Source organism: Zalophus californianus, chromosome 13 (assembly GCF_009762305.2).
Source record: "Zalophus californianus isolate mZalCal1 chromosome 13, mZalCal1.pri.v2, whole genome shotgun sequence".
NCBI lineage: Eukaryota > Metazoa > Chordata > Mammalia > Carnivora > Otariidae > Zalophus > Zalophus californianus.
The window spans coordinates 39,832,530-39,839,816 of record NC_045607.1 but is presented as its reverse complement, the minus strand read 5'-3'; positions in this window follow the sequence as shown (position 1 = coordinate 39,839,816).

Here is a 7,287-nt window from a genome sequence, read left to right as displayed (position 1 = left end):
GGTCTATCCAACAAGAAGATCTAACAATTGTAAATATCTATGCCCCTAACATGGGAGCAGCCAATTATATAAGGCACTTAATAACAAAGCAAAGAAAAACATTGACAACAATACAGTAATAGTGCGGGACTTTAACACCCCCTGACTAAAATGGACAGATCATCTAAGCAAAAGATCAACAAGGAAATAAAGACTTTAAATGACACACTGGACCAAATGGACTTCACAGACATATTCAGAACATTCCATCCAAAAGCAACAGAATACACATTCTTCTCTAGTGCCCATGGAACATTCTCCAGAACTGATCACATCCTAGGTCACAAATCTGGTCTCAGCCGGTACCAAAAGATTAGGATTATTCCCTGCATATTTTCAGACCACAATGCTTTGAAAGTAGAACTCAATCACAAGAGGAAAGTCGCAAAGAACTCAAATACATGGAGGCTAAAGAGCATCCTACTAAAGAATGAATGGGTCAATCAGGAAATTAAAGAAGAATTTAAAAATTCATGGAAACCAATGAAAAGGAAAACACAACGGTTCAAAATCTTTGGGTTATAGCAAAGGCAGTGCTGAGAGGAAAGTATATAGCAATACAACCCTTTCTCAAGAAACAAGAAAGGTCTCAAATGCACAACCTAACCCTACACCTAAAGGAGCTGGAGAAAGAACAGCAAAGAAAGCCTAAACCCAGCAGGAGAAGAGAAATAATAAAGATCAGAGCAGAAATCAATGAACTAGAAACCAAAAGAACAGTAGAACAAACCAACGAAACTAGGAGCTAGTTCTTTGAAAGAATTAACAAGATTGATAAACCCCTGCCCAGACTTCTCAAAAAGAAAAATGACCCAAATCAACAAAATCATGAATGAAAGAGGAGAAATCACAACCAACACCAAAGAAATACAAACAATTATAAGAACATATTATGAGCAACTCTATGCCAGCAAATTAGACAACCTGGAAGAAATGGGTGCATTCCTAAAGATGTATCAACTACCAAAACTGAACCAGGAAGAAATAGAAAACCTGAACAGACCTATAACCACTAAGGAATTTGAAGTAGTCATCAAAAATCTCCCAACAAACAAAAGCCCAGGGCCAGATGGCTTCAAGGGGAATTCTATCAGACATTGAAAAAAGAATTTATACCTATTCTCCTGAAACTGTTCCAAAAAATAGAAATGGAAGGAAAACTTCCAAACTCATTTTATGAGGCCACCATTACCTTGATCCCAAAACCAGACAAAGACCCCATCAAAAAGGAGAACTACAGACCAATATCCTTGATGAACATGGATGCAAAAATTCTCACCAAAATACTAGCCAATAGGATCCAACAGTTCATTAAAAGGATTATTCACCACGACCAAGTGGGATTTAGCCCGGGGCTGCAAGGATGGTTCAGCATCTGCAAATAAATCAACGTGATACAATACATTAACAAAAGAAAGAACAAGAATCATATGATCCTCTCAATAGATGCAGAAAAAGCATTTGACAAACTACAGCATCCTTTCTTGATCAAAACTCTTCAGAGTACAGGGATAGAGGGTACATACCTCAATATTATAAAAGCCATCTATGAGAAACCTACAGCCAATATCATTCTCAATGGGGAAAAGCTGAAGCTTTTCCCCTAAGGTCAGGAATGCGGCAGGGATGTCCACTATCACCACTGCTATTCAACATAGTATTAGAAGTCCTAGCCACAGCAATCAGACAACAAAAAGAAATCAAAGGCATCCAAATCGGCAACAAGGAAGTCAAACTCTCAGTCTTCGCAGATGATATGATACTGTATGTGGAAAATCCAAAAGACTCCACCCCAAAACTGCTAGACTCATACAGGAATTCAGTAAAGTAGCAGGATATAAAATCAATGCACAGAGATCAGTGGCATTCCTATACACCAACAACAAGACAGAAGAGAGACAAATCAAGGAGTCGATCCCATTCACAATTGCACCCAAAACCATAAGATATCTAGGAATAAATTTAACCAAAGAGGCAAAGGATCTGTACTCAGAAAACTATAAAATACTCATGAAAGAAATTGAAGAAGACACAAAGAAATGGAAAAACTTTCCCTGCTCGTGGATTGGGAGAAACAACATTGTGTAGATGTCAATGCTACCTAGGGCAATCTACACATTCAATGCAATCCCCCTCAAAATAGCATCCTCTTTTTTCAAAGAAATGGAACAAAAATTCCTAAAATTTGTATGAACCAGAAGAGACCCCGAATAGCCAGAGGAATATTGAAAAAGAAAACAAAGCTGGCGGCATCACAATTCCGGACTTCCAGCTCTATTACAAAGCTGTCATCATCAAGACAGTATGGTACTGGCACAAAAACAGACACATAGATCAATGGAACAGAATCGAGACCCAGAAATGGACCCTCAACTCTATGGTCAACTTATCTTTGACAAAGCAGGAAAGAATGTCCAGTGGAAAATAGATAGTCTCTTCAACAAATGGTGTTGGGAAAATTGGACAGCCACATGCAGAAGAATGAAACTGGATCACTTCCTTACACCACACACAAAAATAGACTCCGAATGGTTGAAAGACCTAAACATGAGACAGGAGTCCATCCAAATCCTAAAGGAGAACACAGGTAGCAACTTCTTCGACCTCAGCCACAGCAAGTTCTTCTTAGAAACATCGCCAAAGGCAAGGGAAGCCAGGGCAAAAATGAACTCTTGGGATTTCATCAAGATACAAAGCTTTTGCACAACAAAAAAACAGTCCACAAAACCAAAAGACAACCGACAGAATGGGAGAAAATATTTGCAAATGACCTATCAGATAAAGGGCTAGTATCCAAAATCTATAAAGAACTTATCAAACTCAACACCCAAAGAACAAATAATCCAATCAAGAAATGGGCAGAAGACATGAACAGACATTTCTCCAAAAAGACATCCAAATGGCCAACAGACACATGAAAAATTGCTCAGCATCGCTTGGCATCAGGGAAATCCAAATCAAAACCTCCATGAGATACCACCTCACACCAGTCAGAATGGCTAAAATTAACAAGTCAGGAAACGACAGATGTTGGCGGGGATGTGGAGAAAGGGGAACCCTCCTACACTGATGGTGGGAATGCAAGCTGCTGCAAACACTCTAGAAAACAGGATGGAGGTTCCTCAAACAGTTGAAAATAGAGCTACCCTACGATCCAGCAATTGCACTACTGGGTATTCACCACAAAGATACAAATGTAGGGATCCAAAGGGGTATGTGAACCCCAATGTTTATAGCAGCAATGTCCACAATAGCCAAACTGTGGAAAGAGCCAAGATGTCCATCGACAGATGAATGGATAAAGAAGAAGTGGTATATATACCCAATGGAATATTAGGCAGCCATCAAAAGGAATGAGATCTTGCCATTTGCAATGACGTGGATGGAACTGGAGGGTGTTATGCTGAGTGAAATAAGTCAATCAGAGAAAGACATGTATTATATGACCTCACTGATATGAGGAATTCTTAATCTCAGGAAACAAACTGAGGGTTGCCTGAGTGGTGGGGGGTGGGAGGGATGGGGTTGCTGGGTGATAGACATTGGGTAGGGTATGTGCTATTGTGAGCACTGTGAATTGTGCAAGACTGTTGAATCACAGATCTGTACTTCTGAAACAAATAATGCAACATACGCTAAGAAAAAAGAAAAAGAAGAACATAGCATGAGGGGAAGAATGAAGGGGAGTAAGTCAGAGGGGGAGACGAACCATGAGAGACGATGGACTCTGAAAAACAAACTGAGGGTTTTAGAGGGGAGGAGGGTAGGGGGATGGGTTAGCCTGGTGATGGGTATTAAAGAGGACACATTCTGCATGGAGCACTGGGTGTTATGAACAAACAATGAATCATGGAACACTACATCAAAAACTAATGATGTAATATATGGTTATTAACATAACAATAAAAAAAAGATGGATGGAGAGATGCAGAGCTTCCAAGACCAGCAGAAATTGAAAGAATATGTGACCACTAAGCTGGCCCTGCAATAAATATTAAGGGGGTTCTATAAAAGGAGAAAGACCCCAAGAGTGATACACAACAGAAATTTACAGGGACAATCTATAAAAACAATGTCTTCACAGGCAACAAGATGACAATTAATTCATATCTTTCAATGATCACTCTCAACATGAATGGCTTATATGCTCCCATAAAATAGCATAGGGTTGCAGATTGGATAAAAAGACAGGACCCATCTACATGCTGTCTACAACAGACTCATTTTGAACCTAAAGATACATCCAGACTGAAAGTGAAGGGATGGAGATCCATCTTCCATGTCAATGGACCTCTAAAGAAAGCTGGGGTAGCAAATGTTATATCAGACAAATAGATTTTAAGCTAAAGACTGTAGTTAGAGACACAGAAGGACACTATATCCTTCTTAAAGGGTCTATCCAACAAGAAGATCTAACAATTGTAAATATCTACTCCCCCAACATGGGAGCAGCTATTTACATAAGCCAACCATTAATCAAAATAAGGAGTCATATCATATCACTATACTGATAACAATACGTTAATTGTAGGAGACCCCAATATTCCACTCTCAGCAACAGACAGATCATCTAAGCAGAAAATCAACAAAGAAAAAGAGCTTTGAATGACACACTGGCCCAGATGCACCTCATAACATACCACCCTAAAACAACAGAATACTCATTCTTCTCAAGTGCACATGGAACTCTCTCCAGAATAGACCACATACTGGGTCACAAATCAGGTCTCAACCAATACCAAAAGTCTCAGATTATTCCCTGTATATTCTCAGACCATAATGCTTTAAAACTGGAACTCAATCACAAGAAAAAAATTGGCAGAAATTCAAACACTTGGAAGCTAAAGACCACTCTGCTCAAGAATGTTTGGGTCAACCAGGAAATCAAAGAAGAACTTAAACAATTCATGGAAATCAATGAGAACAAAAACACATCCATCCAAAACCTATGGGATACTGCAAAGGCGGTCCTAAGGGGAAAATAGATAGCCATCCAAGCCTCACTCAAAAAAATAGAAAAGTCCCAAATTCACCAACTAACTCTACACCTTAAGAACTAGAGAAAAAGCAACAAACAATGCCTAAGCTATATATTAGAAGAGAAATAATTAAGATTAGAGCAGAGATCAATGAATTAGAAACCAGAAACACAGATCAAATCAATGAAACTAGAAGCTGGTTCTTTGAAAAAATTAATAAGATCAATAAACCACTGGCCAGACTTACCCAAAAGAAAAGAGAAAGGACCCAAATTAATAAAATTATGAATGAAAGGGGAGAGATCACGCCTAACACCAAGGAAATAGAAACAATTATTAGAAATTATTATCAACAACTATATGCCAATTAAATTGAGCAATGTGGAAGAAATGGATGCCTTCCTGGAAACGTATAAACTCCCAAGACTGAAACAGGAAGAAACTGACAACCTGAATAGGACAATAACCAGTAACGAGATTGAAGCAGTGATAAAAAACCTTCCAAAAAACAAGAGTCCAGGGCCTGATGGATTCCCTGGGGAATTCTACCAAACATTCAAACAAGAAATAATACCTATTCTACTGAAACTGTTTCAGAAAATAGAAACAGAAGGAAATCTTCCAGACTCATTCTATGAGGCCAAGCATTACCTTAATCCCTGAACCAGGTAAAGACCCCATCAAAAAGGAGAATTTCAGACCGATATCCCTGATGATTATGGATTCCAAAATCCTTAACAAAATCCCAGCTAATAGGATCCAACAATACATTAAAAGGATCATCCACCACAACCAAGTGCGATTTATCCCTGGGATGCAAGGGTGGTTCAAAATTTGCAAATCAATCAATGAGATAGAACACATTAATAAGAGGAGGGAGAAGAACCATATGGTCCTCTCAATTGATGCAGAAAAGCCTTTGACAAAATACAGCATTGCTTTCTGATTAAAACTCTTCAGAGTATAGGGATAGGGAGAACATTCCTCAAGTTCATAAAATGCATCTATGAAAAACCCAGAGCAACTATCTTCCTCAATGGGAAAAAGCTGACAGCCTTTCCCTTAAGATCAGGAACACGTCAAGGATGCCCACTCTTGCCACTATTGTTTAACATAGTACTAGAAGTCCTAGCAACAGCAATCAGACAACAAAAAGAAATAAAAGGTATTCAGATTGGCAAAGAAGAAGTCAAACTCTCTCTCTTCGCATATGACATGATACTTTATGTGGAAAACCCAAAAGACTCCACCCCCAAATTATTAGAACTCATACAACAATTCAGTAATGTGGCAGGATACAAAATCAATGCACAGAAATCAGTTGCTTTCTTTTTTTTTTTAAGATTTTATTTATTTATTTCAGAGAGAGAGAGAATGAGAGATAGAAAGCACGAGAGGGAAGAGGGTCAGAGGGAGAAGCAGACTCCCCGCTGAGCAGGGAGCCCGATGCGGGACTTGATCCCGGGACTCCAGGATCATGACCTGAGCCGAAGGCAGTCGCTTAACCAACTGAGCCACCCAGGCGCCCCAGTTGCTTTCTTATACACTAACAACACAACTGTAGCAAGAGAAATTAGAGAAACGATTCCATTTACAATAGCACCAAAAACAATAAGATATCTCGGAATAAACCAAACCAAAGAGGTAAAGGATCTATACTCTAGGAACTACAGAACACTCATGAAAGAAATTGAAGATGCAAAAAGATGGAAAAATATTCCACACTCATGGATCGGAAGAATAAACATTGTTAAAACGTCTATGGTACCCAGAGCAATCTATACCTTCAATGCCATCCCAATCAAAATTCCAATGACATTTTTCAAAGTGCTGGAACAAACGATCCTAAAATTTGTATGGAATCAGAAAAGACCCTGAATCGCCAAGGAAATGTTGAAAAAGAAAAACAAAGCTGGGGGCATCACGTTGCCCGATTTCAAGCTATATTACAAAGCTGTGATCACCAAGACAGCATGGTACTGGCACAAAAACAGACATATAGACCCATGGAGCAGAATAGAGAGCCCAGATATGGACCCTCAACTCTATGGTCAAATAATCTACGACAAAGCAGGAAACAATATGCAATGGAAAAAAGACAGTCTCCTCAATGAATGGTGCTGGGAAAATTGGACAGCTATATAGAGAAGAACGAAACTCAACCATTCTCTAACACCATACACAAAGATAAACTCAAAATGGATGAAAGACCTCCATGTGAGACAGGAATCCATCAAAATCCTAGAGGAGAACATAGGCAGCAACCTCT